Genomic DNA, 27,013 nt, shown 5'->3' with positions numbered 1-27,013 from the left:
CTGTGTAAAATGTGCTGACCACATCTTAAACCTTTGTTATTTTAATGAAAAGAGATCAATGATGTAACATCTCTATAATCAAAAAAAAAAGTAAAATGTGAAAATCTTAAGCAAGCCATTTAGAGACTAGCAGATAGTTAAACATAAATTACTACATACGACAATTAAGGTTAGTGGAAATTACTTTCATGTTTAAATATTGTTATTGTAGTAAGGGATAATTGTGATACAGAAATTGAAATTGGAGTTGCAGTGATTGAAAACCTGTATGACAGATACTTGAAGATGCTGGCAGTTTGAGTTCTTTAATTTTGCTCTTGGACTTCTGGTAATTGCCTTAACACACACGGCAAGGTGCCATTAAGTGCAATAATAAGAAAAACCTATCACCACCACTTTAAAAAATACATTCTGTAATGCTGAAACCTACATCCTTTTCTAGGAAATAGAAAATGTTATTTCTGATTTTACTACCTATATTGCTGATCACTTTTTAGACTGGGCTTAGCGCTCCTATCAGATATTGCAAGCTAGAGGAATCCACAGTCTTTAAACAAGCGTGAATTCCTGCTCCTGCACGAGCTGCTGACTGTGTGACATGATGTAAGTCATTTAACCATTTTGTGTTTTTTCATTGTAGGTTATGTATCCAGGCTGGATGTGGCACTGGGCAGCCTGGTCTGCCAGAGTGGTTGGGAACCCTGCCCATGGCAGGAGGGTTGTAACTGGATGACCTGTGAGGTCCTTTTCAACCCAGGCCATCCTATGATTCTATGATTCAAGTTTAGTTTTCTGTGAGTTTTCTGTGTTTTTATGAATGCTTTGATGAATTTGACAAAAAATGATCTAGAGTAGATACCCTGCAGATCATGAAGGGAATGTGATTTTTAAAATGAGGTTAATTCAGAAAAGTTCTTTTGAAAAAATATAAATTAATTGAAACCTTATTTCTGTACTTTTTCAGCTTTTCATTAGGTTTGAAAAACATTCACAAAAGATTGCATCTGACATAAGTCTGACATATGTGAGACTTTTTATTATTATTGCTTACTCTTCTTACACTGATAGTCAATGGTTTTGGAATGATTTGAGCAATAACTATATATACCTGTTTAACAAGTAAATGTTGCTGGCTGTAGTTTTATAATCTTGCTATATGCTTTATTGTGTTCCAAATGTTTAGTTTGTTTTGAAGTTAATGGATTATGACTTCAGTGCCATAAATGAGAGAATAAAAAATTCTTTGTGTAAATCAAGAATGGCAAATTTTATTTCATTATCCATATTAACACAATAGTTGTGGAGAATCTTCATCATGAATAGGATGTCAGGGAAGAAGTTATTTTTCACAGATACATGTTACAATTTCACATAATGCGTTACATTCATTACAAAGTTAAGGAAATAGATAATGGAATTTTCAGAGGACTTTCTCAGTGAGCTATGATGGGAGGCCTCAGTCTGCAGTAAGCAGGATGTAATTACCTAGTTTAAACAGGAAGAGGTGGGACTGAATTGGGCATTCTGAGTAGCTATTACTTAAAGGAGATGTTCATAGATTTCATGTATTGCCACTACATGTTCTAGGAGAACCATTCCCTTCCTAATTGTGGTGAAATAACAATTACAATCAGTATAATATTTTATTTCTACCTTGTTTTTAGTATTGTTTATCATACATTTAACATTAGTATAAATGCATATTATTATCATTAATATCTTCATTCTTAGTTTTATTGTTAGGTCTTAGAAAATTGGGGTTCTTCTAAACTGGGTATAAATATGAACCATGTTTTTACATCTTGTTAAAAATGAACTAACCCAGAGTTCATTTGCATTCTTTTCTGTTAAGCAGTGTCTTTTCTTCTTTCTTATTCTTTCTTCAATTGCAGAAAGATTTTTGTTTATTTAGCTTTGCAATTGCTTTTATTCTGCCCAGTACCTACTGGTTTCCAGGACTGAACTTGAAACCCTTCTTGTTTCATCATTAGTTATTCTTTTAAAGAATTTTTTAGAATTCATTTTCCTACATTTGTCATTATTCTCTCTTACGCATTTACACTTATTCTTTCCTGTGTTTTTCCTCTGATCCTTCTGAGGTGATAATGAAAATTAAGTTTCTTTCCTAAATATAGATTTTTTTTTAATCTGGTGCACATATGAAATATAGGATGCAATAACTTTGTGTTTGCATTTGTCATTTGTTTCAGAATTTCTAAGTAATTTTGTAGCTTTCCATAGAATCGCTTTATTTACTGACATTAGCAGTCTGTCAAAACGTAGTTGTATTTCTTAAAAAAGTCACTTTTTGATCAATCTCATGACGTTTCTCTTTTGTTGTTCACCATTAAGGCTTAAAATGACTAATTAATGCTGTTTTATTATGTATTATTTTTAAAACGTTTAAAATTTCTATAACAGTAGTTTCACAGAGCGATGTTAATGCATGCTGCTCAGTCTTTACCTCTTGTAGGATTTTTTAGACAATCTGTCACTTTCTAAAAACTACTTAGACTCCTTTCACTGTCTTATGCCTGCAATACTTGAATCTTGTGTGGTTCAATCACCTGTGTGAATATTAGTTTTTTCAGAATTGAAATTATAAATTCTTAATTGTTAATAATTTTGCACAGGCAATACGCTATCCAAATTGTTTTCACAAGCTGACAGAAAATTTTGCTTAAATCAGTGACTTTTTCTAACTTGTGAAACATTAGGAGACAAAAGCATAAGCAGCTTTCAGCAAATGCTGTCAATTAGCTGCAGTTATTCTACTAGGTCTATTATATTCTGCATGTAATTGCAGTATAATGCTATTGTACAAAATTGATATTGTCTCCTTTACTGCATTCTTTCAAAGATCCAAAGTTTCATTGTTGTTCATTTATTTAACAAACAGTATGTAGGAAATAAGATTATTTACTTTATGCTTTCTTCTGAAATCAGTGAAATTAATATTTTTTTCTGACTACAGTCTAGCCAGCTGGAAAACACTATTTATTGTATATTAGTTCTTTATTAATTATCCATCAAGAATATACAAAAAACCCTCAACATTCTTTAAAATTTCTTATCCTTTGTTCTTGAAGGTCACTGTCATGGGAGGTTGTCTTAGTAGTTGTGGATCTCTTCTGTCATGTAAGCTTGCACACTTGAGATATTTGAAAGGAAAATTTCAAAAACTTAACTGTATTCAATCAGAATAATACCTGCGTTGCTAAGAAACAAACTACTATGTTCTCAACTGATTAAGTCTTTCTGTTTTAAGTGTTTTTTATCAAAGGCACATTGCAGTGTCTTATTCAAGCTTGGACATTTCAAATCCATTAACTATGAGGTCAAGCAATTATCTCTTTCTTTACTTACTGAAGTCTTTCTCCATTTGTACTAAAATGACTTAGACAACTCTCCATGAATATCTAGTATTCATTCAACATATTTCGAATTCAACAGAGGACAAAACCAAATTCTGTTTCTCCAGACCTATGTCCCTATCCTGTTTCTTATCTTGATACTAGTAGAGAACTTTGCCAATTGCATCTGTCACACACAGCTGTAGCCTGGATATCATCTTCAGTCCATTTTTGATCCAATCATTTGTACTGAATTTTCCAGAGCAGGGTAGGTTATGGCACTATGTGAAATTTGCCCGTGCACACAAGAAAAGATGTGTTAATAGCTTGTTTTTTTCTGTATTATTTGTGGAAGAATATCTGAAAGTCTGCCAATACAAAGTTTTATTGTCGGCATTATGCCAACTAATTTAAAAGTAATTTAAAGTCAGTACCTATTTTGTGTTTTGGGGGGGCTGCAAAACTTTTGACCAGTAGGAGAGTTTACCCAGCCAGATTTATTGTATCAGATTTTTCTTCTACTTTCTGAGGAGCATTTCTGAAATAGAAACTTCTTTATTCAACTACAGAACTACAGAACTGGTACATTAGTTTTCTCTTACTTTACCACTTTACTCCAGATCGGGCCTCATGAAGGCAGAGCAGAGGGGGAGAATCCCCTCCCTGTCCCTTCCACCGCTCCTCTGTTGATGCAGCCCAGGATACTGTTGGCCTTCTGGTTTGCAGACGCACATTGCTGGCTCATGTCCAGCTTTTCATCCACCAGAAAGGCAACTGAATGGCTAGCTCCTGCCTATTTACCCATTATTGACCCATTACGCCAGAAATTATTGCCCACTTGTTAAATTTTCAAATCTTCATTCTTTTCTATTCTTCTTGATGGAAATTTACATAAAGATTCAGTAATCCCTTATATCCTTATATTACTTTGTATGCTACTTCGCTATTTTAACTACAAAGAATTCTTTTTGGTTAGATCAAGTTTTTTCTGAGATCGCTGCCTGTAATACTGAACACCAGCATTGTTATTTCCCAATTCCCTGCCTATCTTTATCCATTTCTGGTCTTTTACCACAGATTTTCACTTAATGTGCATGAAACTAGAATTTTAATCCCAATTTCTACATCTAACCATTCAGAACAAATCACACACCTTGAGAAGATCTGAAATTTTAGTCACTGAAAACTGATAGAGGATTACAAATTACAGCCTGCAACATCTTGAATTTATGAGTTAGTATAGGTAGACTCATCACATGTTGAGCATACATTTCCATGCTTTTCTTAAATTTTATGTATTTTCTTTACCATTCCCAGCCATATATTTTCAAGCAGTACAAATAGCTTCATAGATCAGCTGTCATACAGTCTCATCTACCTTCTGGAATATTTTTAGGATGAATATCATAGACTGAGTAGTTCTATTGATTTATAATATCAGTAATGCTCCTCAGAAGAAGACAGGAAAGAATAATCCTGTGAAATCTTCATGTTCCAGGCTATCTCAGAATTCTTAGCTTTTTTTTAGCAGAGGTGATCAAGCTGATAAACTATTACTAAATTAGATCTATGGCTTATGAAATAATGGAACGTTTCTGGCTTCTACTTCTGCAATCATGCATTTACTGATTTAAAATTTTACTTTATTTCTCAATTTCAAATTCCATCAGATTCCTTTTGTTTGAGGTTTCTAGAGGGAGTCTGCTGTTAGTGTTGTTTCCATTGCCTGAAAAGGCTAGATTTTATATTAGTTCTGCATTCACTAGTGGTTGGTTAATCCTGCTATTCACAATGATAAGGCTTTACATTATTGACAGGCAGTTGCTGGATCATGACAAGAAGTCAATTGTCTGTGCTGTTTCTTTATTAATATAAGGGAAAATAGTCCTGTCAAGGACATTGCTAAACATTTTCAAAGTTTGGGAGTTGGTACAGATTGTGGGTTACTTTCAGATGGCAGTTTGCTTGCAAAAAAGCTGTTGTGGAAGATAATAGACTTTAATAAATAGAACTTGTTCTGCCCTATGGCAGTTAGTCTGAGTGCCAGAGAATTGTATTGCTCACAGTTAATTTATGCCAACAGCTGTATCCTCTAAGCAGCAAGTTTGTGTGCCTTGCTAAGCTCAGAACTCAGTAGAAGACAGTTTTTAGGTGTTCTTGCATTACACTGAAACAAAGAATGGTGATGTAGAATTTTCATGCATTTACTGTTCTTTAAAGTGGAATATATCACCTAAAAAATTATCCAAAAGTCTTGCAGCCCTGGAATGGTTAGTTCAATGCCTATTTTCCAGTAATGCTGAATTTCTGTGCCTTATTTCTGTGCTGAATTTGTCTACCTTCAACCTCTAATCAGAAGACCTAGTCATACTTCTGCCCTGATAATCTATTGTCCCACTTCCCCTAAAACTGGCAAGATTGTTTCCAGCAGCCACATGCATTTACATCTAGAAGTTTCAGCTCAACCACGTAAATTCCCAGAAAATTTAATCTGGAAGAATTTGTAGTCGTGGGTAAGAGCTGTGGGAAAATTTGAAATTTTTAGGCAAAACCACAAGTGAAGAGGGTTACTGTATCATGTAACCAATAAACATACTGTGAGCATTTATGAATCAGATAGCCTCTCTCTAATTTGATGATAATAAAACAGAAAGGAAATCCGCCGGGTCACTTTTCCTAATGCATTAGCCATTTCAGCAGAGAAAGCAGATAAATGATTTTAATACCGAGTCATTATACTGATACTGTTGGATGACAGATATTCTAATTGCAGCTGGAAGGATAGTTGACTATTTCAATAAAATGTGAGGGGAGGCTTATAAATGCGATACATTTTGTATGACCTTGCATGGTCTTGCATGATCCTGTATATGTGTAAAAACTGAGAGCAGCCGTGTAGAGAAGGACTTGGGTATTCTGGTGGATCAAAAGCTTGATGCAAGCCAACAGTGTATGCTTGCAGCTCAGAAGGCCAGCTGTATTCTGAGTTAATCAAAAGAGGGGATCATTCAGTGGATAAAGACTTGGTTGGATGGTTACAGCCAGGGGGTTGTGGTCAATGTGACTCCATGTCCAGGTGGAGACTGGTGACAAGCGGCATGCTCCAGGAATCAGTCTTGGGACAAGTGCTCTGCAGCATCTTTATCAACAGCCTAGACAGTGGGTTGAGTGTGTACCCTCAGCATAACAGCATATCATCTTGCTGATAACACGAAGCTGAGTGATGCAGTTGACAGAATAGAAGGAAGGAATGCAATCCAGGGGGATGTGGACTGTCTTGAAAAGTGAGGCCCCAAGAAAGATGTGGAGCTGTCGATTCAGAGGAGACCATAAAGGTGTTCAGGAGACCACAAAGGTATTCAGAGGGCTGAAACATCTCTCCTACAAAGAAAAGTTGTGGCAGCTCAGCTTGTTTAGCTTGGAGAAGAGAAGGCTCCAAGGAAATCTTGTTGCAGAGTTGCAGACTTCCTGTCCTCAAGGGGAACTAATGAACAGAAGGGAGAACATCTTTTTACAGATAGTAATAGAACAAGATTTCAAACTAGAAAGAGGAGGTTTATGTTAGGTTTACTCAGAGCGCGGTAAGGCCGTGGCACAGGCTGCACAGATACCTGTGGATGCCCCATCATTGGAGATACTCAAGGCCAGGTTGGATGGGGCCCTGGCAGTCTGAGCTGGTGAGAGGCAACCAGCCCATGGCAAGGGTATAGAACTAGACAATCCCTCATCCCTTCCACTTCAAGTCATTCTATTATTCAGTCATTCTCAGCTTCAAAATTAGTTAACTGGGTATAACGAATGTCAGTCATTTTTTGAAGAAATATTTCATATTCTGTATAATTCTCTTTCTTTTTGCAGTGTTGTTTGTTACATATCCATTTTTCAGACTATTACTGCATTTTTGCACATACATTTCCAAATTCTATCTGCAGTATTACATTTCAAGTTGATGATTAATTCTTACTTCTATGTAGCATGCAAATGATGTGCCTTGAGTAAGAAATGCCATTAAACGGTGAGCTTGCCAAAACAAGAATTGTTGCGGCTCTGGAGTTTCAGAAGTGTTCGTCCCGTGTGGGGAATGAGTCTGTAGGAATGAGTGGTAGCAAATAGTGTAATATGAACAGAAATATAACACAAGGAAGATTTTCACTGATTATATTTATAGTCTATAATGTCTTGTAAAAAATAGCATTGACTAATGGATTTTTAGCTGGTCCATACCCTAAATCTGGACATCACATGTGGCTCTGGATGCTGTGGCAACTGCAGCTGTGTTGTCAAGGAAACAATCCTGTGCTCAGTAGGCAAAACCAATGAGGATTAAGCTGGGGTTATATTATAGCTAAGCCTCTGTGACCTTATCAGGGAGCAACAAGATCTGTCCTTCACTGTGCAGGTGTCCCTCAGGAGCAAGGAAGATATGCACAGGCTAAAACATACTTGCAGTAAATCTCACTTGAATGTCAGACTGGGACTATTCAAACAAGTGAATGTATTTCCCAGTTAGATGGATTAAAAGACTCTACTTGTGTAAGTAAAATGTTGATATAAAATAAAACTAGATATTATGAAGCAAAGTAATGTAACATGTTTTTTTCTGTTAGCTACAAAATAAGGAAGAAATTAATTAAAGTATGATGAACTTTAGAAATTTTTTCAGTCATTGTTATAGCTTTGTAATCAGGCTAAAATTACACAGAAGTGCACCATTATTAAAAATAATAATTTCCTATTATTAAGAAACATTGCAGACGGAACACTGAGATGTAGAATAGTTTTCAGCAGCTTCAAGCACAGTGTTCTTCTTCAGTACTAAGAATTAACTGATGTATCTGTCACTGAAGTAAAACTCACACTTCAGCGTACACCAGTTATTTCATCCCAGCGTTTTGTATCTAAATGAATCAAAGTTCAAATGGAACTAAGATAAATAAATGCAAGGCAAAAATACTTAGTTGTTCTTTTCTGGATTGGGAGGGAAGTTTAGAGAGAAAAAGTTTATTCAATTGCTCGCATAAGTTAATCAGTGTTTGCTTATTCTTTAAAATGTTCTTTTATCTTATAATTTATTTATTTAGGAAGGAAAATAGAGTTTTCTACTCTCAATGAGTTTTTATAATAATGAATTGACAAGAAACTGCATTTTACCTGATTCGGCAGAATCTCTAGAGTTTATCGTGCTTAACTATTTCGCATTGTCACATAGCATCAAAGGTGATTAAATGCCTTTTTTAATTAGCACTGTGTTTTAACTGTTAAACTGGATTTATTAATCATTGTATTTTTCTTCTTTTGGTGCATCTTTTGGTGTTTCATGCCTGTCTTTAAAAAAAAAATGGTAATGTTCATTTGTAGACAATGCCAGATTAAACTTTTTTAGCAGTAATACTGTACAGTATTTTGAACAGTACAGAGAGGGGCTGAAGCAAACTGTCATGAGACATATCTGATTATCATAGAGATTTTACTTCTAACATCTAATGATTTCTTTTCTTTCTTGATGTGTCTTTTCTCCTACAGTGAGTTTAACCTAAACTGACCCAAGCCAGTACATTTTGTCAGGTTTTGAAGCTTCTTTTCATGTTTTATTTTCAGTGAAGACTGTGCTTCTACATTTCCTTCTCTTCTTAAATATGTTTGTTTTTTCCTCCCAGAATTGCTGGTTCTACCATTTCATTTGTTTTACTGAAAAATCCTGTGCATAGGATATTTCATGTTAGATAAAGTAGTTCAAATGTTTTGCAGCGTGTTTAAGGATGTTGAAAATTACTCCAGAGCTTCATTTCCAAGATAATTTTTAATTACTTATTAAGATTTTATAGCAAAACATTAGGGAAAGAAGTAAAATAAATAAGGAAGTGAAGATTTGACTATTTCTGTGAGCTCAACGTGTTGTAAGTCTTGTTAAAAATGTGCAACAGGAAAGTAAGAAATGAGAGTGTATTTGATTCTAAACCACTGTGAAATCAGACTTGCTAGAATGCGTGCAACAGTTAGCTTTAGAAATTGTGAATTAAGTCTTTGGAGAAAAATCCACTATGACAAAAAATGTTCAGAGAAACATATACCTTAACATTGAAAATGGAAGGATTAGAAGATGTATTGTGCCTCTCAAAAAGTTGACATCCCTATTTCTTCTTTCTTTATTCATTTTTTATTTTCAATTTTCAAGTAGTTTTCTATCATACTGTTTCGTCCTCTGGTTGGCTATTGGTATTCTCAAGGTTAGACAGCTGGATTCTTTTCCTACTTCACTATCTTCTAGACTTTTTCCCATTCCCTGCATTTTTCCTAATTTTATACAAATACTTCTATCTATATTCTCCCTTGGTAATTTTCCTTTGCTTTTCAATCACTTCAAACATGCTTTATTAATTAGCCTGGCTTCTATGACGAGTTTGATGCGAATCAAATTGATTTTCTAGTCTAGAGCTAACTATTGTAAGTGACCTTTTTCTAATAGCAGCAAATCGAAGCTGCTTCTTTAGACCAACTAACTGCTCTAGCAGCGTGTCAGTGATCTACCGCAACATAATCTACTATCCTGCTACTTGATGAGACCGTATTCCATCCTTAACAATAGGCAGATCCACAGCAGTCTCTTCAGCCGGCGTATTTGTGGACATGCAGGCGGAGGAAGCTTTTCCTGCTAATGGAGTCAGTTAGACTCATCCAGGTAATGTTGTCCGTCTTGTAGAAGTGCTGTGCAATCAATCTGTGAACAACAAAGTTACTTCTGTAGATTTACAGCAGGCTGCCGGCGCGCCCCGGACCAGGTGTCCAGGTGTTCCAACTTGCACAGTATTTTCTTCCAGTGTGAATTGCTGAAAAATACCTAATTCCATTTTTAATTACTTCTGTAACTTCAGTCCATCTATTCTAAATGCCTTGTACCAGTGAGATATAATCTATGTGATCGAATTCAGAAATGAATTGAGGAGTATTCACTGGAAACATATTAATGTGAAATCAGATTAATTATGCTTTATCAGTGAGAAGGAAATCAGGACTAGACCGAGAGCAATGTATTTAGGTCTAATTTTTCTTCATCTTCTATCTTACATAGTTATTTACAGTACTGAATAATTGAAGAATAGTTTTACTAAATTAAACTGTTCACATTTGACATGCACTGTCCATCAACATAAACACTTCATTAAAATTGGAAGACCTCAATTGTTGCAGCTGCTATTGCCAAAGAGTTAAACAGAGAACTGGAGTTTTAATAGTAATGAATAAAAGAGTATAATATGTGCAAGTGAAATGAATTTCTATTAGTATTCTTCTCTGACTCTTTTGAATGTGAATGCAAATCATACTAATCCCCTTAGGTTATGGTGAATTAATTCCATTAGTATGAGTTTCTGTGTTTATAGGAATAAACTGTGTATTGTATTATTTTTATACTATATTGCAATATTTTGAAGTTGGTGCACTGTTGATAAAGTATATATTATGAAACTGCACTTCAGATGTTTGGTTGTGTTTTTTTTGTTATTGTTGTTTTTATGAATTTTTTTCCTCTATGCTTTCTGACCTGACTTACACATTTAAATGTAAATTTTCCAGGCAGGTAGCTGGGTAGCCATAAATCACTTTTTGAACAAGTTTTGGTGAATGAAACATTCAAACTTAAACACACTTTCAGGTGTTTAGGCTGTTGGTTCTATTGTTTTTATAGTTTGTGATGAATGTTGTGTACTTTTCCACATTATTAATTGAAGCAAATGCTAAAGATGCACAGTTTTCATTCCTATTTCATTTAAAACATCAGATTTTCAGTTTAATGTTTTAGAATTGATAGAAACAAAATCCAGCAGATTATTAATAAAAAAATTAAGGAATTTGGTCCAGCTGATTTGCTTATGTTCTTTAATCTCTGGATTTCTAGTCTACAGTCTAGACAAAACCTAAGTACACTGAGGAATGAAACAGCAGTAATATAAAATTTGTCTTGTTAAGTGGCCTTCAGTTTTGCTGGGAAGAACACAGAGGATCTGTTTTTTAAGGGTATTAATGGCCCGCATCCAAGAAGGTGATTACTTCAGTGCTTGTTGCTTAGGACTTTTACTCAAAAACATGGTTGCTAACACAAAACTATGTTGCTTCCCTAGGAGGTGTTAAAGTCTTTTCAGACAAGAGAACATAGAAATTGCTGCATTGCATCAAAGCTGAGGTTCAATTTATTCAGCCTGTGATCAGAGTTGATAACATGTTCTTCATAGAAAAGGCAATAATCTGTTGCATTTACAGATCGCTCAGTTTAACAAAGAAAGCTTTATGCTAGCTTCTCCCAGTCATTCTTTGTGAGGCTTGATTTGAATGCAGAGACTATTGATTTGGATGAAGAAAATAAAGGAAAGGTAAAGGTTATTTTGCAGTGTTACTGAGTAAAGGAGAACAGTAAGTAAGACAAGTAGAAGGAAGAGGAAAGACAAGAGAATGCTAATGGCACAAACAGTGGAATAGTCAATATTAGACAGATACTGCCTGAACAAGAATGTGAAAATGTGATAAAATTCAGGACATAGTTTTAGAACTTCATCAGACCCTGTCAATAAACAAGACCATAAGACTGGGATAAAAGTTTTTATTAAGTATTTCTTTTTGCCAATTATAAGTTTTCAATTTTTCAGTTTCTGAGTAATAATAGACCAGTTTATTTTAATTGCTTTTTTTGTTTGTTTGTTTTTTGGTGTTTTGTTGTTGTTGATGATGTTGTTGTTTATATGCCCTCATAATTATCCACTTTCTAAATTAGAGTGCGGGGATTTTTTTTTTCCATTTTTTATAATAGCTTTTTCTCTATCTTTCCATATACTTTCAGCATCGTATTTGAAATTCTTATCTGAACTTCCTTCTTTTTGTATTCTTGCTATTCTTTTTTGTCTGTGTGTGATACTTAGAACTGAAATCAGTGTTGATAGTATAGCTGCGCCTTTGATTTCTGTAGTCCATCAGAACTCTGATAATTCTCTTCCATTCTAATTCTTATGCATTGCTCCTGCTTAAGCATTTGAGCAACTTTGGATATTGATAAAAAGGTCTGCTTTCTTAGTAGGTTGACTTCACCATATGTCCAGTATCTGCACAGGTAATTCATTTCCTTTCATCATCTGAGTTTTCCAGTTATCAGTAAAACTGTACTTGCTGATGTGATTTTCCAGATGGAAAGTATGCCCATGCTCTTGAATGTAGAGCAGAGCTCAAGGACAACTTGCGTATCTCCTGTGCTGGAGCTTGTGGAGGTAGCAGTAAAGGTCTTTGCTGTTTGCTCTATTAGTCATTTGTTGCTCCCAATATATTCCTTTTTCGCTTGAGATAATAAGATAGAAGGTTATATTTTCAATTACTTTCAATTGCAAATGAAATACTTCTTATTTTTTTCAGACTCTATCTTTCAGCTTTTAATTAAATGACAAGGTTAAAAGCTCCCTATCTCTCAAGGCAGTGTATTTAATGGAAGAATGTGTCACAATTAGGCAGTTATTCTTTCATCCAGAGGTCGCTACAGATGACTTGCCTATTCTTGATTTCTTTGTGATTGTAGAGTTCCAGTCTCTTTCTTATTCAAGCAACGTTAAATTTCTTACCTTGTGATATTTGGCAAACTGTTTAATGGGGCACATTCGTTAACTGCAAATTAAATATTTCCCTTAAACTCCTTCCAGTAGTTTTTAATTTAATTATCTTCTAAATATTCTAAAATTCTGGTCATATACAATATTTATATACATATTCAGCAGAATCCAGAAAAAAATATTTGTTTTTGCTTGTACTAGACACAAGCAATCTTACTTCTGCAATTTTAACATATGGTTTTCCTAAAAATTCTCTTATATAACATATATTCATGTTATGGCTACAACAATTATCCTGCACTCGTGGGGACAGTTATTGAGTGATAACAAATAATTGCAAGGTTATTACATTATAACAAGAAATAACAGGTATGCTGGTCCTGTTTTGTCACATTTGCTGACAATGTGAGCTCAGCCTAAGCCTATAATATAATTTGGCACATGCATAGGTTTTTGCTTCTTTACATTTTCTAAACAAGGTTCCTTTTAAATAGTTCATCCTTCCATGGGCGTTTTGGCACTGATTTTGCACACAGAGAAGCAGGTTATTTGAGGCTCAGTAGCTTCCACTACAAACGTGGTACTTCAGCATGCTAGAATAAGGAAACAGCTGTGCAATCTTTAGGAGAGATCTATTTTTAGAGAACTGATCAGGTGCTGAAAGAATGGATTTTTTCAAGTACCTTCTAGGATTTTGACTCCTTTTTACCTAACTGTCAAAAAGAATGTACTGTTTACACCCAATTAAACCAAATCGTATTGCTATGCCATCATCCAAACATTAGCTGGCCTATTGGATATTGAAAAGAAAGATTAAATTTCTTGCTTTGGATTTTCAACTGTTTTGAGTCAGCATGAAATGGTTCTAGTAACTGCAGCTAACCTCTTCTTGGGCTTAAAAGCAGGCTTATAAAAAAGCATGCCTATTTGTGGAAGATATTTAAATAATTTAAATATTATGCTTTCTCAGACCTGAAAAGGGATATTTAATAAAATAATCTTTTGTTACAAATTTACTATTTATTATTCTGTCTTTGTATTGGCTTCTTTAAAGAATAATTCTATATTTTTTGTCCAAATACACTTGTGTTTATATACTTATCATATTTATCCCATTTATTTACTCAACTACAAAATATTTCTACTTTCTATTTCTGTCACCTGGAATAATTACGGTGTTTGTGAGCAAAGGTAGCAATCCATTTTGTGATCTTTACCCAGGCATCCAGTAGTCATACATATAACTTTCTTTGTGACAGTTAATTTTGTTTTCTACTTGCATCTCCTCTTAATTCTTCTTTCTTGCATTCTTGTTTGTCGTTATCTCTCTTTAGTTACTTGAGCTCTATTTTATGGATTACCTGTAAATTATTTATGTGAACTCCCTTCTGGCAATACACTGACAGTTGTTACAACTCAAATCTTGATGTGGATGCAGAAAGGATATGTAACACTTTTAAACTGATTGTAATGTACACACAATATTTAGACATAATATATGTACACTGTGAAGCAATGGCAAAAGCAGTAGCTGTGACAGTGTGTAACGAAATCTCAGGATGCCTGTGTATCTTTTGCTTTATGATTTGTTATTTTTCTAAGATGGTGCCAGAATCGTTATTTTCATAAAATTGTCTGTTTTATTGGTATTGATGTACAGTTTTCTTTTGTTGCTGTGGCTCTTCTATTCTGCAGTCTTTCCCATGGTGAACTGGATTCATTTGAAATGTTGTCAGATATACTGCAAATAAGTGACAAAAAGAATTAGTACTTAGCCTGTATCAGGGCAAAAAGAGGAAGGATACACATACACTAACAAACTGCTTTGGACAACACTGAAATTGAGGCTGAATTTCTACACTAGTAATTCAGTTACTTTGGAGATGTGTTCCTTCAAAACTATTTAGTGTTTTCCATTTATTTTTGGCTTTTTTTTTAATAGTTAACTGTGTTATTCTGTTCCAAACCTTCCACTCTTACATACCTTTGAAACACATTTTTCCATTACCCCTGATAAGAAAGCACCTACTTTTAATGAAAATCTCTTGTGCCACTGAAGTAAAGCACTTAAAAGGAGATAATATTTAAAATTTCCCTTTTGATTTCTTTCTAATAAGCCACCTCATTTTAATGTAATTTCCCTGCTTGAAATTCAGTCCTGGGAGGGGTAAATATGTTTGTGTTTTTGTTCTCTCTGGGTTTCTCAAATCTCTTTGATTGTTGTTTTTTGTTTTACTTATGATTTACTTATGATTTGCCCATCACTTACCAGGAATGCGATAAATGCAGCTGCTCCTTAGCAATATCATTTTGATTGCAACTTGTGCATTTTGGAGGACTCACGCAAGTTATTGGATTATTGGATTTCCTGACTGGAATCACCGAAATAACTTGTTTTTTTGTTTGTTTTTTTTACCTGAGCAATACACCCCTGTGCAGGTTATCAGGTTTACAGGCTTACATTATCATTTATTTCTTGTTCTCAGATTTCCTGAGCTTCCAAAGTATGTCACAGTCACTGACATCATCCTTGTCCCACTCTCAGTATTACAGTCTTAAAATGCCTGTACTCGCTTATTTAGGTGTAGAATCCCTATTCTAATCCCAATCCTGATCCTGTTTCCCTTATCAAGGCAGTGAACTCATTTACCTGATTTGAATCAGCTGTTTCAGCAGCTAATCACAGAATCACAGAATTGCTCAGATTGGGAAAGACCTTTGAGATCATCGAGTCCAACCTAGTAGGACTAGTGTTGGAGAAAGCAGCTGTTCTTCCCATTTTCTATACTGCACTGTGGCATGCCACTTTTTTTTCTTCCATATTTTTTGCGTGTCATCTGTTATTAACCTAATTTAAAAACAGTTGCTCTGTTCCTTCCACTTGGCTTTTTTTTTCATTCTTTTATGTGTTTTCAGACATTTGTTAGTACTTTTTAATTTTCTGTGCCCTTTTAAAATGGGACTTTATTGTTAGTTAACTAATGAACTGAAGCAATTCAGGAAATATTTTCTTTTAGCTGCTTTGTTTGTATACCCACCAGTGCAATATAAACTGTGTGATACTAATGTCCTGTAAACTAAAAAAGAAAAGTAGACCAAAAAAAAAAAAAAAAAAAAAAAAAAGGCAGGGAAGAAGAAAGTAAGATCAGAACTATAAAGTTTTTGAGTACAAAACCACAGTGATATGAGTACGAAGTGTTTATAGATTGATGTAAGTTTTGCAGGAGGAAGCTTCAATTTTCATCAAGCATAATAGGAAAAAAATAATTTGTTATTGTAACAATGAATGCACAGAAAACAATGCAATAAGAAATGTAATTATGCAATAAATCGTAAATTTTTCTACATTTTGTCTTGGTATGTTGAGTTGCTACTCTACATTTTCAAAAAACTGAGGAGACTGAAAAAATAAGTTTCTGAATATTAAATAATGGAAGTACTGCATAAAAACTGAGAGGCAAATGCAGGATTTTTTTCCTAAATATTCACTAATTTCCTGCTTTTATCGTCCCCTGATTTTCTATATATCACAGCAGTAGTTTATTCTCTGTGAGTGTCATACTATTTGTATGAAGCAGTATGGTAATTTTCAGGCTCAGGCTCATTTAACATGCTTACAGTATTTTAGATCTGAAATAATGACAACCACAGTCACTGAATTGTTATTTTAAACTCAGATCATTTGGGAAAGAGCAATTAGAATTCAGTCTGTTACTGGATGAATGAATTTCCATTAGATTCATGCAGAAAACTTCCTTCTAAACAGCATTCCTTGGCTTGATTATAGCCTTCCAGAAATTATTTTGCTTTGATTTCTTTGTTTGAGTGCATTAAAAGAAGGAGCTTTGGTTTTGTTTTGTGGTCTGCTTCATAATGAAAGAAAAATATATACAAAGCAGGAGGCCTTCAGAGATAGAATTTATAGTGAAATATGAAAAACACTAAATTGTGCCCAATTACAGAACAAGAACTCCTACTTTTATGAAAAACAGAATTTATGTAGTGACATATTCAATAATTTTGTATATCATTACCATAATTAAAAAGCCCACAATTCTGTTTTAATGCACTAAAATTCTGCTCTAATTGCTTCTAAAGGAGGCAGAAATAACAGACTGCTAGCACATTCAACTTGTCCATCTGTCACAGAAGATTGTAGGCTATGATTGCTAAGCAAACTGTATTGTTGCTTTATCTTTTAAAGTTTCTAAGTGCAGATTTCCTCAGAGGTCAAAATTAATCTTCTTGTCTGAAGCAAAAAAAAAAAAAGCAGAAAATTTTAAAAACAAAAACATTGTTCCAGTCACTCTGGAATTAAAATTGTTCTCTTCTCTCTACTCCCCTCATTCCTGTTTTGTTTTCTCTTCGTAGGTATATATGACCCATCTAGGCTTTGTTGACATAAAGTTGAACTGCAAGCTGTGAGTATTTCTTTCCACACATCAGTGAAATGATTTAAAGAATTCTAAATGGGTTAATAGATGAAGCAATATTTAATTTACAAAAGATGTCATTTTACTGTATTTTACTGTAAGCAGCTTAATTAGTAGTATGAAATGATTCTTTGTCACCAAAAAATATCAGCTATGATTAGAGGACAATTTCTTTTGATGTTTTTTTTCTCCAGATTATAAAGGCACCTTTCAGTACACTGTATACCAGCTGTTAGAAGTTGCCATATTTGGTTACAACTAGTAAATACTAGTAGACATGAACTTTCTGACTGGTTCCGCCATCTTTTGATGCTTAGCTCCTCCTTCTAAGCACATCATTACTAACTTTAGTCCATCTCATCTTCTCCCTGTCTCCAAATCATAGAAAACGGGGCTGCTCTTTTACCCCCAGTAATAAACATTCAATACATATTAGCTTATGAATTAAAATTGAACAGAGTATGAAAATTGCCCAAAATTATTAATAAAAGTTGGAAGCAACAATAAGGTTGCTTTCAACTGAGCATGTGGGGTAGATGTTATATAAATACTGATACTGTTTTTGTTTTCTTAGAGACTTAATTATATAATTATTTTAATTATATTAAGATCCCGGTGAATATGATCATCAATACAATATGGTGTAAGAATAGTAGTTAAATTATTGTATAAAGCAATATTGCCCATCAGTGATTTTATTCATTTTCACTTGAAATTCCCTTTCTGTCTTCTGTTCTTTTAAGGTTTTCTCATAAATAATAAAAAGGTTGTTGGCCTTAAATACTTTTCTCATCCACACTCAATCAGTTTTGTTAAAATAAATTCTAACTTCACCTCTCATTCACACTTTAGGTCCAAGTCCTAACTTTATCAAGATGAGTAGGATTTTCCCATTATTTTTTTAGTTGATTTGAGAATAGAGTCGGATCTCATGAAAAAAGGGTGGGCATCGATCTTGGACATGCATGTAATCTTCAGACTCTGAAAAGAGGCCCTTCACAGAGTATTTGCAGTTGTCTATGTTTGCTGTTTGCTGTTCCAATCTCTGTATTTTTTTCTGATTTATTTTTGCTGCTTCTCTTTCATATCCGACTAGATTGCGACTGTGACTACAGATTTTTCCAAGTGTGGTTACTTACAACAGCCTGCATAGATTCCCTGTTGAAAGTCAATGAAGAAATATCTGCTTCTCTGATTTGCCTTGTCCTTAAATATGTATCTAAAACAGGTAAGTCACAATCTTTAAAAGTCTGTTTCTATTCACTGACTGTATAGGAATATAAGGATATAGGATACAAACTCAGCTAAAGGCACGTGTTTAAAGTGAGGTGAGTACTGATTTGTCACTCTGAAAGTATTGTCTCTTGCACCACAATCTATTCAAAGTTCATCAAGGTTAAACTCATTAAAGAGGGAACATTACTTCCTCGTTCCCAGATGGGCAAGTTACGGTGACCTTTCCAGCTTGTGTTTTACTTTACTGAGCTGAATTACCTGTTGTACTTTCATGATTACTTCTTCCATTGCAGGATTTGCTAAATATTTATTTGTACGTTTATTGAGCAGAAATTCTTTTACCTACTTTTCTCTCTCTCAGTAGATATTAATAAATCCTGAAAGTTTGATACAGATCACAGATTAAATAAATAAACAGTGTACTTCCTCTTGAAAACATGCCACGCAAGACATGGACACATGAATTAGGTGTAGGCACGTTAACAGCTTTCCAGTGCAGAATGAGAACTCCCTGTCCTATTTATCTTTCCACAGTTTTAGCCACATAGGTCTGTTGCTTACCTTGCGCCATTTGGCATTTGTTTGATCACAGGAGCATAGCTAACTCTCTGAAATGTCAGGGAAATAACCTGGGAGAAACAAAAGCTGTTTACTTCATTAAATATTTAATCTTGAGATCACGTTTATGCTGTATCCTGGACAGTGAGGCAGGGTAGGGAAACTGTTATTGAGGGTGGGAAGGAAGGATCTGGATCAAAAGCAAGAAAAAGAGAGAAAAAATGAGGAAACAAGACATCAGCACTATCAAACCTTACCTTTTCAGCACTATCAAACTTTTAATTTTTTGAACTGTCATTCAATACAGCAACTCTTTAATAATTAGAATAATTGAAGAGTAATTTTGGTGCAATTTGTGCTTTCTTATTCTGTTGCCGGGATGTATATCTGTGTCTTAGCTCACCTGAATTCTTATTACAACTGTAATTTAAGAGTATTTACATCTGTTCAAAATGCTTCTAAATTTGCATCCTACGTTTTTAGATAATTTGAATCGTTTCATTCAAGTTGAGTGAAATTCTGGGTAGCCTGATCTCATGGTTGGCAATTAATTCAATTATGAAATCTTAGAATGAGTTGAATATAATTAAGTTAGTTTATGCCTTTAATTTTGTTCATCTCTTAGTCAAATTTCCTAACCATTATGAGAAATGAGTGGATATGAAACTATAAAAAATGGCTACATGGAAAAAATATTTTTATTTCCTATTAAATAAATTATAATATGTGGTTATATTATTCTAAATATGGATTTTGTAGGTCCAAGTGATTTATAAAATTATTGTGTCTGAGTTACTGCAGTTACAAGGACTTTACTTCTTTCTCCAGTATTTTTAAAAAATTGTGCTGAAATATAAAAATGCAGATTCAGGAAAAAACTGAGGAAAAGAAAATAATGAAAGAATAAAAGAAATAACTACAATAGCTATCATCTAGATAGGCCTATAGTTGTTGGTTTTGTTTGTTTGTTTGTTTGTTTTTGAGCAAATTATTATTCTTCACTATGCCCTTTCAAATGACTTGGTCCCTTCAGAAAAATTAGAGGTATAAAATCTTCACTTCAATTATGTCAACTTTTTCTGTACCATATGGATAAGTAGGAGATTTTAGACTCCAAGTTGATCAGTTAAAAACTGTAAAGTTTTTAAAAAACTGTAAGTGATAAGTAAAACTCAGCGGAAATATTTTTCCTGTGATTATGATGTCTTACAGTGCATTTTATTTTTGAAAGAATATGATTGTAAAATTGTTTCTGTTACTTTTTTTGGAGGGTTTTTATGTTTGATATTAAACTCTCTAAATGTCAGCAAAGAAATAAATGTTTCTGATCACAACCATGGAAAAACAGTTCTTTCCCACAGGCTGCCCAGTTAACATGGAAAATTTCTTTTAGATTTTATATTTCATTTTTTTTCCACTTGTCTTCCACTGCAGTCCTCTTTTGGATTATTAATTTATTGTTGGAATCATATAATCATGGAATGGCCTAGGTTGGAAGAGACCACAAAGATGATCTAGTTCCAACACTCCTGCCATTGGAAACTCATAGTTTCTCTGAGCAAACTGTTCTAATGCCTCATCACTCTCTGAATAAAAAATTTCTTGCTAACATCTAATCATCTAAATCTCCTCTCTTTTAGTTTAAAGCCATTCTCCCTTGTCCTAATCAGATTGGTTAAGAAGTCTTTCCCCCTCTTGCTCATAAGCTCCCTTCAAGAACTGGAATGAGATCTGCCCAGAACCTTCTCTTCTCCAGACTTACCAAGCTCAGCTCCCTGAGCCACTCTTCAGAAGAGAGGTACTCCAGCTGTCTGATTGTCCTCGTGGCCATCCTCTTGGTACACTCCACATCCTTCTTGTGTTGGATGCCCCAGGCCTGCACACAGTATTCCAGATGGGGCCTCAAAGGGCAGAGCAGAGGGGGACAATAATCCCCTTCCTGTCCTTCTGCCAGTCCCCTTTTGGATACTGTTGGCCCTCGAGGCTACAAGCGGAAACTGCTGGCTTATATCCAGCTTTTCATCCACCAAAACCCCCAAGTCTTTCTCTGCAGGGATGCTCTCAATGAGTTTTTCTCCCAGTCCACTCATCTCTGGGATTGCCTTTTTAAATCTCATTAGATTCTAGTATTCCCATCTGTCATGTCATTTGTGTCCAGATCCCTCTGGATGGCATCTCTTTCTTTTATTGTGTCAACTGCACCACTCAGCTTGGTGTCATCAGCAAACTTGCTGAGGCTACTGCTTATGTCAACATTGATAACAATGTTGAAGAGCACCAGTCCATGGCAGACCACAGAGGATTTATTGCTGGAATCATAGAAATGGATTTGTGACCAGCCTCCACCTGGACATGGAGCTGTTGACAAGAACCATCTGGCTACAGCCATCCAACCAATCCTTTATCCACCTAATAGTCCAGCCTTCACATCCATATATCTCCAATTTAGAGACAAAGATGTGTGGCAGGACCATATCAAAGGCCTTGCACAAGTCCAGGTAGATGACATTAGTTGCCCTTCCTTTGTCCATCGATGCTGTCAATCTATCATAAAAGGTGACTAGATGGGTCAGGCATGATCTGGCTATGGTGAGGTTGTGCTGGCTGCCTCAGATTACCTCCTCATCACATGTGTGCCATAACATCTCTTCCAGGACAATATGTTCCATGATATTCCTAGGCACAGGCATGAGACTCACTGCCCTGAGTTCCTCAGGTCTTCTTTTTTCACTTTCTTGAATATTAGAGTGATATTTCCCTTTTTCCAGTCACTGGGGTCTCCACCTGACAGACACGATTTTGCAAATATGGTGCAGAGCAATTTGGCAAACACATCAGCAACCACATCAGCAAGTTCTTTCATAATCCTGGGTGCATGTTGTCCAGCTCCATAGACTTGTACACATTCAGCCTCATCAGGTGGTCTCAGACTTGTTCCGCTCTTACACTGGGAGGGATTTTGCTCCCCTGACCCCCACTAAGAAGTTCACGGACACAAGATTGACTGTGAAGACTAAGGCAAAGAAATCCTTAAGTATCTCAGCCTTTTTCCTTTCTCTGGAGGCCAGCTGTATTCATCCATCTCTTTTTTGGCATGACTTCAGTAGGTTAGCAATAATTTGGACATTTTTGTTATCTTTTCAAAGTAATACCTTTTTTCTGCAGTTGGTGGAGAACATAGAATTTACATTCAGTGCTCAGTTTATGCAGAGGCTTTGAGTTGAATGGGGTTTTTTAGTGCATCTAATTTGATTAAGGATGTGCATTTATAATTTCTCATTGAAGCTTTATAATTAAGTTATCAAAATAGATAATAATTTGAAGTTAGGCTGCAGTAACTATATGTTATGACAAAGTCCTACAAAATTATTTTCAGATATGAAAGATGACATACTTTCATTTCTGTTACTCTCTCTCGGCCCTGAGGATGATCATAGAGATGGTGTAGAAGCAATATATGTATTTTTTAACGTAACAAATGTTTAGACCAGATGAGGCTTTGATCTGCAAAATACAGTCTTGTTCATTCTGCTCAGCCTTCTGTCCTGTAATTTCTGTATTCATCAGTGGTCTCTCTCTGTAACTTAAACAGGAAATTTGGTTGCAGTGATACTAATTGAAGTAGTGCTGTTTTAAATTGATTCCACTTTTTGTCTATCCAGAAACTGTATGCATGTTATCTAATTCATGAAAGACATCTTTATTTTAGTCAGTTGTGAAAGAAATGAAGAAATCGGTTAGCCAGAACCAAAAAATAAAGAGAAACTGAAAAGAAATGAAAATAGTCCTTGTCTAGGGCTGAAAAGAACCTCCAGGACATGTCAGTTTCATTTAAACTCTTTTCATCGATCTTTCTTCTCAGAACAAGTACATTTTGTATTGTTTTTGGTATTAAAGAATATGTAGAAATAGAGCATTTGAAGAGATAAGTGGATGCAGTGTTAATTTCTTTACACAATCAGAAATACACGAGGAGTATTAAAGTTGGTTGAAATTTACTGTGACAAAATACATTCATTCTGAGAAATCTTTCTGCATTCATGTCTTTGTTGTAAGGAGACTGTAGTTATGAATGCACAGAAGAGATTTTCCTATTTCTTTCATCTTAGATTGCAGCACTACTTCATTTCCAGCAATTAAAATTAGGATTGATGGAAGTAAGTATTTGAACATTAGGAAGTTCTGTGTGGAGATGAGGGGTAGGATAAGGCCACAGGGCTATTGGGAGTGCAGGAGAGAGCTGATAGGAAATTCACTGTATGTGAATTTCTAGTTCTAAATTAGTTCTAGTTAGAGATGCCTGGACAGTGACAGAAGAATGTTAAGGATGGGGGAGGGAAGTCAGAGGTTGATCCCAACAGTTCATACAAACCCTCTTAATGATGGCTTAGAGCTATGAAGTCTTTGCAGCCCAGAGGTCAAATCATCCAACCTTCTATAGAGTCTTCTGTTCCTGAGATTTTTCCATCCCATGGTCTACTTTTTAGGTCCTAGGTCTTTCTTCTACCCATTGTTTTGGCAGTCTCATACTTCATATATTCACAACCCTACTGAATACTGGGACACATATATGTATATGTATAGTATATTGTGCTAAATAGATTCTATATATTTTGTTCTTCATAGGTTTAGAAATTGCTTGAACCTGTCTGCTCAGAACTTGAAAAGAACTTGGCAAAAATTCCATCTTTGACTGATGTTTTAGAAAATACGACCAGTCTGCACCTTACCTATCTGCATTAAAATGCAGAAATCAAAATATCTGACAAGACTTAACTGAAATTAACCCAGGGGCATCTGTCACAAGCCTTCCTCTGCAGATCATACAAAACAGGCTTTGCAGAAAATGCTGATGTGCCTGCATCTTGTTTCTGGTGTGAGAGGAAAATGAAGGTGCCAGAATAGTTTTCTCTGTTATAGCTATTGAATATTTGTCATGCATAGGAGCTGTGCTTTGTGGCTATTTCTGTGATCCAGACCTTACACTTATTGCAGTAAGTGAGATGGTCCAGTCAGATAGACTTAAAGAATGGAACTTGGACATTACATAGAAGCAAGAGAGACAAAGAATCAACCTTGTAAAGCTTTAGTGCACAGTCTGGCACATAGAGGGCATACATATTTTTATAAACAAAGTTTGCTTAAAGAAATGAGCTTATACAAAAAAGTAAGCAGATAGTAAAGTTTACGTAAAATTCTAGAGTTTAACATTTAATTTTAATTAAATCATTTCAAAATTAACTGAAATTAAAATTTAAACTGTTGTCTAGGTTGATGAGTAAACATTTGCATGCAGATACTCTTGAATGAACATCAGTAATTGCTGATGGCTTATTAGTGTGTGGCTCAAAGATTATAGCTATTTTTTTTCTTTTGATTATCAAGATTGTAACTCAAATTTCTCTTTTAAAAGAACACATCATCTAATCTTAAGAATCAAATGTAAATGAAAACTGTTATGTATTGAAAATTATGAAGTAAGAATTCATGTATTGTATTTCTTGGTCATTCTAGACAAAGAATGTTATTTTTTAAGGAAAACAGGTTATCAGGCATACAGAATGATTTAATATGCTCTGTTAATAGGGTTTTTGAGAACAGTGAGAGCTGGAAGGTTGTAGTCCTTCAATCCAAAAGTTTATTTTGGTTCCCTCAACCACTGAAGCCATCTGTGGATGCCAGATCCCTTGTCCAAGCTGTCACTGTGGGTACTGAGTAATTGCACAGCCATTGACCTAAAGTCAATCGATAGTATAATGGACAAAACTTACTGGCTGTATATATAACTGCACAAAACTAACCTGTGATGTATAAACGTTGTAAACAAGATTTCATATCTATTCTCTAAATGTGTGGGAGTCTGAAAACCTTGAAAAAGTGGTAACTAAATAATTCAGAAGTAGCCTCAGCTTTTCGTTGTTCTGAGTATTCACAGATTGTTTGTTCTCATCACCCTGTATAATTTTCCCAGTTACTCGTTTCTACTCTTTTCACTTGTTTCAACAATTATTTTATTACTCTGAATTACTGTGCTTTTCTTTTTCTCCTCCTGCCTTAAGAAGTCATGAATTTTTGTGGCAGCCATGCTTCTATTGTTTTGGTACCTTTTGTGTGCAGTCTAGGTTCCACTAGCTGACGGCTGCTTGGCCTACACTGTGTGAGATGGCAAAGTCAGCATTTGCTTTGGACAGAATTATAAGTAGTTGTCTCTTAGGAATGTTGCTCACTAAGGTAGAAACTCTAACCTAACTTCCTCCAATTCTCATATTCATATAAAACTCAAACTTGATTTTATTGTTATTTTTTGACAGTCTTGTACAAATAACATGCATGATTATTTTTATGTTTGCTGTAATAAGAAAATCTAAGTCTATGAGCAGCTGAACACCCAAATTAAAATATAAAGACTACAAGAAAGGTTGGTACAATGAATATTCAAAATAAAAATTTTATATTGCTTTTTTTTTTTTTTTTAATTTGACTTGAACATTTCTCAGGATCTTGGACTTTCTGAGTTTTTTTCTGCTTCAGCATACTATAATAGTTCATACAATCCATTAAAAACTCTAGTTATTTTAAATATAGTTTTATATCTCCAAGTTTTCTGGCAGATATAGGAAGTTACTTCAGAACTGCAAATCACTGACAGCCAAATATTTAAATTCTGAGAGAGACTGAATTTACTTTTTTATCCAAATAAAGGTGGTTTTTTAAAAGTTTTTGCTCCACGGAAACAGACATTTAAGAGTGTATGTATCTTTAACCTTCTAAGTAATCTTATTGAAACCAAAGCTCCTTGGTGTTCCTGTTAATTAGTTAATACGTGTTAAATGACACGTTGTCTAGCACACATCAGCTAATACGTAGATCTGGGGTTCTTTAGAAGTCACCAGCTCTGCAAATGTCAAAGGGCAACAAAATTTCTTTAAATTCCTTGGCTTTCATTGTCTTATCTTATGTGGTATCAGAATTTCCAAGTATCATTTGAGACTGCCTGCAATTTTATCTTTACCATTAATCTGGAAGAAAAGAACATCTGAATTCCATAGTAAATCATAATGTTTATTAAAATCTTACACAATATGGTAAAACCCATCTTTTGGAGGTACAGTGATGCCGGTAGAGAAATTCAGATACCAATGATCTCAAATCCTGCAAGGGCTAATGCTGACACTTGTGCAGCTATTATACACTTGGCTTTCACCACAACCATTCCTGTTATTTTATTTTATGGCCTTATGGGTTGCGTTGTTAATAAGCAGACTGTTTCAGAAAGCGTGATTTCTTCTGATTCATTAATCTTCTGATTCATTAATCTTTCATTAAGTAATTGTAAATAAGTATTACCAAGTCTTTCCTAGGAAACTGTTTCTGTACTTGGAATGAATAGTTCTGAAAGAAGCTGAAGATGGCTTCTGTGGCATACTTCACTGCTACTTACAATGATGTAATAGTTTTAGACTATCAATGTTCCTTGAATTGTGAATGATATCAGAAAGATTCAGATGTGAAGTTTTTCTTATGATGCGTATACATTTGCATGCTTGCATTCATATTGTATTCACTCTATCTTGTGCACAGCTCGCTCTGTAATCAGATTATTAGTTCTATCACACTGGAGTACTATCTAATCTGAGAGTATTCCCTTAATTCCATTCCTTTAGCATGCACAAAATATGGCAAAAGCAATAATGAAATTAGGTTTAAGGAATTGTTGCTTCCCCTTCATCCCACATAAAGTAACAGATAGTAAAGCACTATGTCTTGCAGATTTGTCATACTTGATTAGCATTTGCAGCTTTGATGTTGCATAAAACACCCCTTACAGTTTATTAGTAATATATACTTT

At 34.7% G+C, this 27,013-nt stretch overlaps 1 protein-coding gene across 7 annotated transcripts in view; it reads left to right on the top strand.

The window, feature by feature from the left end:
- The window catches only part of PRLR (prolactin receptor), a 179,375-nt gene that overhangs the window by 29,935 nt on the left and 122,427 nt on the right, over positions 1 to 27,013 (top strand). For all 7 annotated transcript variants that reach the window (XM_085212503.1, XM_085212499.1, XM_085212500.1 and 4 more), the window contains 2 exons: positions 17,309 to 17,358; positions 18,467 to 18,598. The gene's annotated coding sequence lies outside the window, so the exon portion shown is untranslated. The remainder of the gene's footprint in view (positions 1 to 17,308; positions 17,359 to 18,466; positions 18,599 to 27,013) is intronic.

This window comes from Meleagris gallopavo, chromosome Z, assembly GCF_905368555.1.
Source record: "Meleagris gallopavo chromosome Z, MGAL_WU_HG_1.1, whole genome shotgun sequence".
Lineage (NCBI taxonomy): Eukaryota > Metazoa > Chordata > Aves > Galliformes > Phasianidae > Meleagris > Meleagris gallopavo.
This window is presented reverse-complemented; position numbering and strand designations above follow the sequence as displayed.